Source organism: Vicia villosa, linkage group LG5 (assembly GCF_029867415.1).
Source record: "Vicia villosa cultivar HV-30 ecotype Madison, WI linkage group LG5, Vvil1.0, whole genome shotgun sequence".
Lineage (NCBI taxonomy): Eukaryota > Viridiplantae > Streptophyta > Magnoliopsida > Fabales > Fabaceae > Vicia > Vicia villosa.
This window is the reverse complement of record NC_081184.1, coordinates 72,003,352-72,015,564: the sequence shown is the minus strand read 5'-3', so window position 1 is coordinate 72,015,564 and position 12,213 is coordinate 72,003,352. Positions and strand designations below refer to the sequence as shown.

Below are 12,213 nucleotides of genomic sequence, written 5' to 3'. Positions count from 1 at the left end.
GTGGGGATTTTTGCAGACTGGGTGTGGAGACGTGCGTCTCCGTTTCTTCAGGAAGCGGCCTTGACTGACTTGAGACGTGCGTCTCAAGTGGAGAAGATGTAGGAGCAGTTGGAGACGGGCGTCTCCTCTTGGTGACGTGGCAGAAGAGCGTTGGAGACGTGCGTCTCCACTTGCTGGGAAGGTTTGGGCCACGCGCCTTTGGTTCCATAGTGGGCTGAACTGTCTCTTTTGGGCCTTTTGGGTCCTAATTGCACCCCTCTTTCACTTTAGCACTCCTTTTTCATCTTTTAGGCATAAATATTGGTCATTTAAGCTCCATTTTCTTTCCTTTTCGCAAATAGTCGTAATTAAAGTGTAAAACCTGAAACAAAGCAAATACTCGCGTAATATCATAATAAATTAACATAATAAACGGAAAATGCTATAAATATCTATGGATTTTAAGCTAAATATACGATATAAAATCGTGTTATCAAATTCCCCCAGACTTGAACCTTTGCTTGTCCTAAAGCAAAATAATAAGATAAAGATAAATGAAACACACTTCCACCACGTTGTTCGGTTATACTCAGCTACATAGTGTTCTTATTTGAAAATAATGATAATGATCCTAGCAATAAACTTAAAGTAACAACACTAAATAACTCCCAGTATACATACCAATCCGAATCATGCCATTATAGCTCGACCTTTTTGACTCGTCATCATGTTTCACCCTTTTCATTCGCGCGCAATCACATTAAGCCCATTATCTTGACACGCACATAGCAGAGTAGTCGGTTAGTGACTATGATCCTTCTCATGGAGTTTTGGCACAATAAGTGGTATACTCCTTAGCACTCACTTGTAGATTGTGGGGAATCGGACAATAGTCCTTCCTACCAAGTTCAGTACCAGACGACTTCTAAACCAATCGACAATGAGTTTTTAAATTCTTTGTATTTGAGATTTGTGACCGTTAGGTTAAATGATCTTGTGAGGATCACCTTACTTAGTAGGCACATTTCTTCTTATAGTTAAGCACATAATTATTATTATGAGGATCATACACTTATATTCATCGACTCTCTGCGTAGTTTGTATCTAAGACGGTGCCGACTGCTAGAATAAACTACTAAGGGTTAATTCGAAACTTAAAGTCGATGGTTTTGGTATAACAGGTATTCAAATCGGTTACGCATACTTGGGGGTTTTAGAGTGTTGGGACAATAAGGTTATTGACTATATTCAATTTCTATGCGTTGAGTGTTTGAGTAGCTTCGTATTTCTCGAACGTGTGGGGTTTGCGTTTATCCTTTAGGAGCAAAAATTTTGTTATGGCTCAAGAAAATGGAAGAAAGTGTAATAACTACGGAATTATACATATAAGACTTAAATTCCATAAATATTCTTTATTGAATTAGAAAAACATTACAAGGAAGGGAAATAAACTGAAGGGAAAATAAAAATAAAGGAAATAGAAATAATACGACTCCCCCAGACTTAGATGATGCAATGTCCTCAGTGCATAAGAACTACTCCTCATTGTTGCGGTTTCGAGAACTGCTCGCGCCTCTTGTACGAACACGGCGACGTCTATCAGGAGGAGAGTCATTCACACGAATGTCAAGATCATGCAAATATGTAGCAATTTCAGTGTATTGACTTTCGTTCCTAATAGCATAGTCACGGTGCTCCTGTTGCATCTCTCGCAAAAATAGTATGCCCCAAAACACGTTGAAAATAACGTATAGCGGGGTTTTGAATGTGAGAAGCATGGAGAGCTCTCCAACCGGTAGGATTTTCTCCAGTGAGATTGAACCAAAATTCAAAAGCGAGTTCCTCCCAAGATCGACCATTGAGTTCTTGAAAGATTGAGCGGTGAGCATTTGGTGCATGATTAAAATGCAAATATGAAGCTACGACATCTTGATCTAGAGAATATTCACGGTTAAACATCCGAAATTGGATGCTACCGGTTGAGAGTGGTTGATTAGAGGGAGTGTCGTAGTTGAAAGAACTCAAAAATTCTAAGACGAGCGGCTCATAAGTAGGTACGGGTTCGGTACAAAGATGGTGGAGGCTAGATTTAGTGAGCAAACGGGTAACACCATCAATGAGACCCAGAGTTTCTAGACACTCGGTGTTCACAAATTTTGTGGGAACGACCGAACGTTCGTAGAAGGCGACATATTTTGTTCGTTGAGCATCATTGTCGTCATCTCGGAAGATAATATTTGAAAGGTCGGGAGGTGGTCTCTCGGGACGCTCACTACGGATGAATGAACGTGGAGGCATGGTGAGTATGAAAATGAAAAATAGAAATGGAGTGTAGAAGAATAAAGAATGGTATGAAGGTTGTGAAGAAGAATAGTGGTGGTGGTGTGGTTTTATAGTGAGGTTTGAAAATGGTGTGGTTAATGGAGAATTAAAATGGATTAATGGTGGTGTTTGAAGTTTGAATGGAGTAGAGAATTGGGAAATGAATAGAGTTAAGAGGTGAATGATGGAGGATGAATGAGGTTTATGGTGTTTAAATGGAATAAATAGGGGGAAGAATGAAGAAGATTGAAAGATGAATTTTTGAAATTCAAATTCAAAATTCTAAATGGGAGTTATGGTGGTGCTGCAGCGTGGTCAACAATGCAGACTGCTGCCCTTGGGAGACGCGCGTCTCAGGCAGTCAGTCTGCAAGGGGACAAAGCATGGAGACGTGCGTCTCCTGTCCTCTGAATGATTTTTGCTGGTCCCACATAGATGGAGACGGGCGTCTCCTGTTGCAGGCAAGTGGTTCACGCATGCAAGGGACCAGACAGTGCTGACAGATGCCATAAATTGTCCATCAGTTCAGAGCAGTGTCGAATTTTAATACTATTAACAACAAAAAGTGATAAACAGGCAAATATATAGCAGTCAATAGCAGTGTAATGTAACACAGTAGCAGTAATCAAAAGAATATCGCATTTAAAATTAAACCGGTACTGAGTGTTAACATAAGCAGAATGTAAAATGCAGAAAAATGAAAATCTAAACTTATGAATAAAAATTGCTAAAACTAGAAATAAAATCTAATAATCTAATACGGTAACATCTAGCCACGTCTATTGTTATGCTCATTAGACTGAATGTGTTTGAAAACTTCGTCGAACTGAGCATTTACGGTGTCGATAAAATCGAAGAACTGCATTTGCAAAGTGTGTAGCTCGTTGCGCACATGTAGGACATCTTGTTGTAGTGCAGTGATGGCTTGCTCGTGCGTGTTCAGATTAGGCATTCTTTGATTCACCGATGCGGTAGATGTAGCTGGTTGTTGTTGCTTAAGTTCGACATCAGTCATATCAACAGTGTAATCATCAACAGAATCTTCAGAACGAGTCTCAGGCTCATACTCAGATATAGGTTCATCAACAGGAAGAGGTTCGTAATCAGGAATGGGTTCATCTTCAGGATTAGGTTCATAGTAACCAGGAGGAGTGTCAGGCTCAGATTCCGATACATGCATTTCCTCATCAAAATGTTCATAGGCTTGAGGGGTTTCAGGTGAGGGTTCTCTTTCAGGAATCTGCTCATAGAAAAGCCAGTTGGCAGGGTTGTGCACACTCGTCCTAGGACTCGGTAAAGTGAACTGATCCAAAACTTTGTTATCAATGAGTAAATCAAACTGATCAGGTCCAAGGTTACCGATGATACCTCGGTTAAAACAGAAATGAATGTCCATAGAATCGTGGGAACCAAGAGGTGTCAATCTAAGCAAAGGTACTCTCATTCCTATAGCATTAGCAATCATAGTGACAAATCCGCCGATCCTAATAGGTGAAACTTCGTCATGCGTGATGCGCTCGAAGTTTGTTAGCATGAATGCGATGGCATTGACCGGGAGATTCTGAGAGGTACAAAACATGATGAACAACTCTTCTCTAGAGACTTCAGTGACATTATCGGGTTTACCAAAAATGTAGTGAGCAAGGATCTTATGGAAGTATCTGAAGGCGGGGTTATGGATGTTCTCAGATTGAAATTCATTCTCTTCAGGGTTGTCGTTTCCAGTGATCTTGCCCCAGTATTTTTCCAACTCCCAGTAAGCAAGATTGTCTTCAGTTACTTTGGTGTATGCATCTGATCCATGAGGTAGTTCTAACATTTCAGCAAAATCTCGGATGCAGAAATTAAACTCCATACCAAAGAGTCTAAAGAGAATAACTCCTTTTCTCAGTCCTTGTCCACAGTTTGGAAGATAGGTCAGGGAGCTCAAGAATTCCAGAGTGAGCTTCCGGTAAGTGCTAAACTTGCGGAACAAGTGAGAACCAGTCCAACCAATTTGGTTAAGCAGGTGTAGGATGCTTTCTTCGATACCAAGTTTCACCATAGTTAGTTGGTGAGGATAGCAAGTCAAATCCATGTGTCTTTCAGCCAGCTTATTAAATCTTGCTTCTTGTCCTCTACCACGGAACACAACTTCCATATTATCAACTTCTTGCATCGTAGTTAGTAGTTAAATGAAAAACCTAGAAGTTGAAAATATTAAGATTAAGTTAGAACTAGGCTAGTGTTCATTTTTAAAAATAAAATAAAATAAAATAAATGAAAAAAAAATTAAGTAACAAGTTATAATGATAATTATAATTATAAAAAGGAAGTATTTTCTCGAATTAAGATAGCGGTTATAATTATAATAATTATTATAAGATGTATGAAAAAATAAAAAATGATTAAAATTAGAATAATTAAAAATAGAATAATTAAATGAAAATTAAAGGTTAAAAATTAAAAATAAATAAAATAAAAATAAAAAGAATAAATAAATGAGGGTTGTCTCCCACCAAGCGCTTTGTTTAATGTCGTAAGCTCGACGATTTTAAAATAGAAAACTATTTTTTCGAAAGAGCGGGCAGTTCGTCAAGTTTAAAAACTTCGATGTTTTCATCGTATTCGAGATGATGGTAATACTTAAGACGTTGCCCATTTACGACAAAAGGTTTGACGGTTTCTCCTTTGATTTCTATCGCTCCACTCGGAAATATGTTAGTTATTTCGAAAGGGCCAGACCATCTAGATCGTAACTTACCAGGAAAAAATTTTAGTCTAGAATTAAATAAAAGTACTTTATCGCCTATGCTAAAATTTTTCCTAGATATACGCTTGTCGTGCCATTTTTTCGTTCGCTCTTTATAGATTTTGGCGTTTTCGTAAGCGTCTTGTCTAAGTTCTTCTAATTCGTTTATGTCTAGAAGTCGTTTCTCACCAGCGGCAGTGTAGTTTAGGTTTAAGTTCTTAATGGCCCAATAGGCTTTCTGTTCTAACTCTACCGGTAGGTGGCATGATTTTCCATAAACGAGTTTGAATGGGGTAGTTCCTATTGGAGTTTTGAAAGCTGTTCTATAAGCCCATAAAGCTTCATTTAGCTTCGTTGACCAATCTTTCCTAGATATAGCAACAGTTTTCTCCAATATTTGTTTTATTTCGCGGTTAGAAACTTCTACTTGACCGCTTGTTTGTGGATGGTATGGTGTGGCTATTCGATGATTCACTCCATATTTTCGAAGGAGTTTCTCAAGTATTCTTGAAATGAAATGGGAACCACCATCGCTAATTACCAATCTTGGCACACTGAACCTAGGAAAGATGACGTTTTTGAAGAGTTTGATAACTACTCGTGTATCGTTTGTAGGAGAAGCAATAGCTTCTATCCATTTCGAAACGTAATCGACGGCTACGAGTATATATTGATTTCCAAACGACGACGGAAACGGTCCCATGAAGTCTATTCCCCAGACGTCAAATATTTCTACTTCTAGAATGCCTTTTTGAGGCATTTCATCGCGTCTTGAAATGTTTCCGGTTCGTTGGCATCTATCACAGCTTAGTACAGCAAAATAAACGTCTTTCCACAGGTTGGGCCAGAAGAGTCCAGATTGAAGGATTTTGGCGCAGGTTCTAGATGTGCTATGGTGTCCTCCACACGGTGCAGAATGGCAGTGTGTTATTATGCTTCTTATCTCTTCCTCGGGTACACAACGTCTAAAGATTCCATCGGGGCCTCTTTTGAACAGGAGTGGGTCGTCCCAATAGTAATGTTTTAGGTCATGGAAGAATTTCTTCTTCTGTTGGTAACTTAGATCAGGAGGAAGCACACCAGCAGCTAGGTAGTTTACGAAATCTGCATACCAAGGTGCGTCAGATCGGGCTAAAGCTATTTCTGCTAATTTGTTGGTTTTAGAGTTTGGACGGTACGGTTCGAATTCATTTGCTTCTAATTGGGCGATGAGTCTTTCATAAGGGAAATCGTCGTCAATGGGTACTTGTTCGGGTTTCAGATTTTCCAATCGAGAGAGGTGATCTGCTACGACATTTTCAGTACCCTTTTTATCTTTAATTTCCAGGTCGAACTCTTGTAGTAACAAGATCCATCTCAAAAGTCTTGGTTTGGCGTCCTTTTTGGTTAGGAGGTACCTAATGGCGGCGTGGTCAGTGTATATGATTATTTTGGCTCCTACCAGGTAAGAACGGAATTTGTCTAATGCAAATACGACAGCTAATAATTCTTTTTCTGTCGTGGCATAATTCATTTGAGCTTCGTCTAGGGTTCTACTCGCATAATATATGACATGTAGTTTCTTATCTTTTCTTTGCCCTAGAACGGCTCCTACAGCATAATCACTCGCGTCGCACATTATTTCGAAAGGTTCATTCCAGTCGGGAGGTTGCATAATTGGCGCAGAGATTAATGCTCGTTTAAGCGTTTGAAATGCTTCAGTGCATTTATCGGTGAAAATAAATTCGGCGTCTTTCATTAGTAGTTCAGTTTAGGGTTTGGTTATTTTAGAGAAATCCTTAATGAAGCGTCGGTAAAAACCAGCGTGTCCCAGAAAACTTCTTATTTCTCTAACGGTTTTGGGAGGTTGAAGGTTTTCGATAATTTCGATTTTTGCTTTATCAACTTCGATCCCTCTATCAGACACGATGTGTCCAAGTACAATTCCTTGTCGAACCATGAAATGGCATTTTTCCCAATTAAGGACTAGGTTTACGCTTACGCATCGTTTGAGTACCATTTCAAGGTTTTCTAAACATGTTTCAAAACTTCCTCCACAGACAGAGAAGTCGTCCATAAAGACCTCCATTATTCCATCTAGGAAATCGGCAAATATTGCCATCATACATCTTTGGAAGGTCGCGGGTGCATTGCAGAGCCCAAAAGGCATTCGGCTATAGGCGAATGTACCATAAGGACAGGTAAACGTGGTCTTCTCTTGGTCGTCAGGGTGGATAGGAATTTGGAAAAATCCGGAGTATCCATCCAGATAACAGAAATGCGAGTGTTTAGCTAGGCGTTCGAGCATTTGATCTATGAAAGGTAAAGGGAAATGGTCTTTTCGGGTAGCTTTGTTTAGCTTCCTATAGTCAATGCACATTCTCCATCCAGTTTGAGTACGTTGTGCTACAGATTCTCCTTTTGCATTAGTGATTACAGTGACTCCTCCTTTCTTTGGTACGACGTGAACAGGACTAACCCATTTACTATCGGATATAGGATATATTATTCCAGCTTCTAGCAGTTTTTGGATTTCCTTTTTAACCACATCGCTCATAATAGGATTTATTCGCCTTTGATGTTCCCTAGAGGTTTTACTATCGTCTTCGAGCATAATGCGGTGCATACAGAGGGAAGGGCTTATACCTTTCAGATCTGATATGTTATATCCTAAAGCGGTAGGGTATTTTCTTAGGACATTAAGTAATTTTTTAGTCTCGGTTCGTCCTAAGTTGGCATTCACTATAACTGGTCGGTTTAGTTCTTCGTCTAGAAATTCGTATCTAAGATCGGTAGGAAGTGTTTTCAGTTCTATAGCAGGCTTCTTCGGCCCAGGTATAGGATCAGGAGTTAAAGCTAGACATTCACTCAGGTGATTATCTTGATATTCCTCACGCCAGTTGTCATCTTCAAGAATTGGCGGCATAGGAATTCTTAGGATCTCGGTTTCCTTATTTGGTTCGGATTTTATTTCTTTGACACACTCGTCGATTATGTCAGCAGAACAGCATGTGTCAATTATAGAAGGTGCTTTTAGGAATTGGGAAAGGATAAATTCTATTTTCTCTTCTCCTACTTCGAAAGTAAGCTTTCCTCGCTTTACATCTATAATTGCACCAGCGGTTGCTAAGAACGGTCTTCCTAATATGATCGGGATGTTAGAATCTTCTTGGATATCCATTATGATGAAGTCAGTTGGGATGTAGAATTGACCTACACGAACATGGATATTTTCTAACATTCCTACAGGGTATTTGACTGAACGGTCAGCTAGTTGAAGAGACATTCTCGTTGCTTTAAGCTCACCTAGACTGAGTTTCTTACAGGTCGAAAGAGGCATCAAGCTAACACTAGCTCCTAAATCGCACAAGGCTTTCTCTATAATGGTTTTACCTATTACGCAGGGTATAGAGAAACTACCAGGGTCTTTCAGTTTTGGAGGCATGTTATTTTGGATGATAGCGCTACATTCAGCGGTAAGCGTTACAGTTTCGTTATCCTCGAGTTTCTTTTTGTTTGATAAGATTTCTTTTAGAAATTTAGCGTACGAAGGCATTTCAGTTATGGCTTCTGTGAATGGTATGGTTATGTTTAATTGTTTCAGAAGTTCTACAAATCTTTTAAATTGCGCTTCGGTTTTTGATTTAGCTAATCTTTGAGGGTAAGGAATTGGTGGCTTATAAGGTGGTGGTGGAACGTAAGGTTTCTCTTTTTCAGGTTCCACTTCGTTATTGTTCTCATCAGTCTTAGCAGTTTGTTCGTCAGTTGTTTTCTTTTGGGTTTCCTTTGGCTCTTGTTGTGACATGGGTACGTTTTGAGTTCTAGGATCAATGGGTCCATCGTAATTCGTTCCACTTCGTAGTGTTATTGCGTTCGCATGTCCTTTAGGATTGGGTTGAGGTTGAGCAGGAAACGTGCCAGCAGGGGCAGCAGTAGGTGCTTGTTGTTGAGCTACTTATGAGATTTGAGTTTCTAACATTTTGTTATGAGTAGCTAAAGCATCTACTTTGTTCGATAGTTGTTTTAGTTGCTCGCTATTGTGGATGTTTTGATTTAGGAAGTCCTTATTGGTTTGTTGTTGGGAAGCTATAAATTTCTCCATCATGATTTCTAGATTTGACTTCCTAGGGGTGTTTTGAGCAGCTACAGGCGCTTTTTGGTAGCCAGGTGGTACAGCAGGTGCTTGTCCAGGCGCGTACAACGCGTTGTTGTTTTTATAAGAAAAGTTCGGATGGCTTTTCCATCCAGGGTTGTACGTGTTAGAATAAGGGTTTCCTTGAGCATAGTTTACCTGATCAGATGGAATTCCAGTCAAGAGTTGGCATTCAGCAACTGCATGTCCAGTCAATCCACAAATCTCGCAGTTAGGTGTTACAGCAGCAGCGGTGGCTGAAGGAGTGATGGTTAAGTTCTCGATCTTTTGAGTTAAAGCGTCTACTTTAGCGTTAACGCGGTCTATACCACTTATTTCGTACATTCCTCCTTTGGTTTGGGCTTTCTCTAGAGCGGCTCGTTCTCCACCCCATTGGTAATGGTTTTGTGCCATGTTCTCTATGAGTTTGTATGCTTCATCATAGGGTTTGTCCATTAATGCTCCGCCAGCAGCGGCATCTATAGTCATTTTAGTGTTATATAAGAGACCACCATAGAAAGTATGGATGATCAGCCATGGTTCGAGTCCATGATGAGGGCATATTCTAAGCATGTCCTTGTAACGTTCCCAAGCTTCGAAGAGTGATTCGTTATCTTTCTGGGTAAATCCGTTGATTTGACCTCTAAGCATAGCAGTTTTGCTAGGCGGAAAGTATCTCGCTAAGAATACTCTCTTCAATTCGTCCCACGTAGTTATGGAATTGGAAGGCAGGGATTGAAGCCACGCTCTCGCTCTATCTCTCAAGGAGAAAGGAAAAAGGCGTAATCGAATAGCTTCGGAACTAACGTTGTTGGCTTTGATAGTGTCGGCGTATTGCACGAACACAGATAAATGGAGATTGGGGTCGTCTACAGGGCTTCCAGAGAATTGATTCTGTTGAACAGCTTGGACCAACGAAGGTTTGAGTTCGAAATTGTTTGCCTCAATCGCAGGTGGTGCGATACTTGAATGCGGTTCAGCGCGCGAAGGAGCGGCATAGTCTCTAAGAGGACGAATAGCAGCCATCTCTAACTTCGGGGTGATTTGATTAATTTGATCAGTAAAAATCAATTCCTGATTAATCGGAATTGGTGCTACTTCGGGAAGATTGCGAGCTCGACGTTTGACGTTAATGAAACGTTCGATCTCGTTAATTCGTTGTATTAAATCTCCTCCTTGTGAACGAGTATTTGGCATACAATCGTTCAGAAAGAAAGGGAAGAATTGTCCTAGTCTCTACGGTGTAACAGTGAGTTACGATATCGACTTAAATAGTCCCCGGCAACGGCGCCAAAAACTTGATCGCGACTTTACGTGTCTATAAATCTGATAACTGCAAGTGCACAGTCGTGTCGTGTAGTTTTAAAAGATATCGAATCCACAGGGACTATGAATCGATCTACCGTTATCTAAGGTTACTATGTAAAGCTAGGGCTACTGATATTTCGATTGTTCTTAAGGGAAAGTGAGTGAAAAATTAAGAATATAATAAAAGACAGATATCAGTATGTATTTCGTTTAACTTAAGGTGATCCGAAGGTCCATTGTCTTTTGCATAATTTAATTAAAAATCTTTACTAATTCAATTGATTAAAAATCCTCGTCTCAAACTTTCGCTCTATTGATTTAGATTACTGTCCTAATCCTAATGTACGCTTTCGCCATCCCATTAGATTTTAGAAAAGCTTTTTGGAAACAACTTAATTAATAAAATGCCCGTTTTATGAAGTTGTTATCTATTTAAATCTCTTAATCTCAAACTTTCGCTCTGTTGACTCGGAACATGCTAATATCCCTAACGTACGCTTTCGCCATCCCGTCGGGTGTAAAAACAATTTTTGAAAATAAATAAGTTCTAATTAGTTTTAATACGCTTTCGCCATCCTTAAAACTAATGTCCTATGTCTACTATCCAGTTAAAGATCTCAAACTTTCGCTCTATTGATTTTAACCTTTGACTGTCTTAAGACCTCAAACTTTCGCTTTATTGGTTTTAAGACTTACTAATTAAATTAGACATACAAACCAAAAACAAGTGATAGTTAATAAAATATAATTAAGCCAATTTATTTCGGATTCCTACGGTTAACTTACTTTACATACCGATATCATAATAATTTAGCCAGACATATTAATATGGTTAAACATGCATAAATCGGTTCGGTTCATAATAATAGGCATAGTAAACGGCATACAATATATCATGCAAATAAATATGAATAAGGCAGTAAATAAAAACCCGAATTAAATAAATGGTAATTGAATCTTCGAGTACTGAACTTCCACCACAGGTTGGCTGGATCGTTCTTCGAATGGCAGTAAATAAAACAAGGAAATAAAAGTGATAAATCTAACGTAAGGCTAGATCTATAAAAAGTTCACAACAATTTCCATTGTAGAAATCGTTGTGAGAAAATAAGTGTTTAAATGAAAGCAGAATAAAGAAATACGGTTCGCGGTACAATTTTGGCAGCACTTCGTTGGCAGGAAATCGGACTCCTTGGAAGTGAGGTAGCAGGTCCTATTTATAGGAGAGGTTTTGCTGTGACGTTGCGTGAAAAGTGGGGATTTTTGCAGACTGGGCGTGGAGACGTGCGTCTCCGTTTCTTCAGGAAGCGGCCTTGACTGACTTGAGACGTGTGTCTCAAGTGGAGAAGATGTAGGAGCAGTTGGAGACGGGCGTCTCCTCTTGGTGACGTGGCAGAAGAGCGTTGGAGACGTGCGTCTCCACTTGCTGGGAAGGTTTGGGCCACGCGCCTTTGGTTCCATAGTGGGCTGAACTGTCTCTTTTGGGCCTTTTGGGTCCTAATTGCACCCCTCTTTCACTTTAGCACTCCTTTTTCATCTTTTAGGCATAAATATTGGTCATTTAAGCTCCATTTTCTTTCCTTTTCGCAAATAGTCGTAATTAAAGTGTAAAACCTGAAACAAAGCAAATACTCGCGTAATATCATAATAAATTAACATAATAAACGGAAAATGCTATAAATATCTATGGATTTTAAGCTAAATATACGATATAAAATCGTGTTATCAATAGACTGACTATTTTTGGTATTTTATTAGCTCG

At 39.5% G+C, this 12,213-nt stretch overlaps 1 non-coding gene across 1 annotated transcript; it reads left to right on the top strand.

Annotated features, from left to right (window-relative positions):
• Window positions 1–9,687: 9,687 nt before the first annotated feature.
• On the top strand, window positions 9,688–9,794 carry LOC131608332 (small nucleolar RNA R71). The gene has a single exon (XR_009285599.1). It is a non-coding gene; the product is annotated as a small nucleolar RNA R71 (small nucleolar RNA).
• Window positions 9,795–12,213: the final 2,419 nt, after the last annotated feature.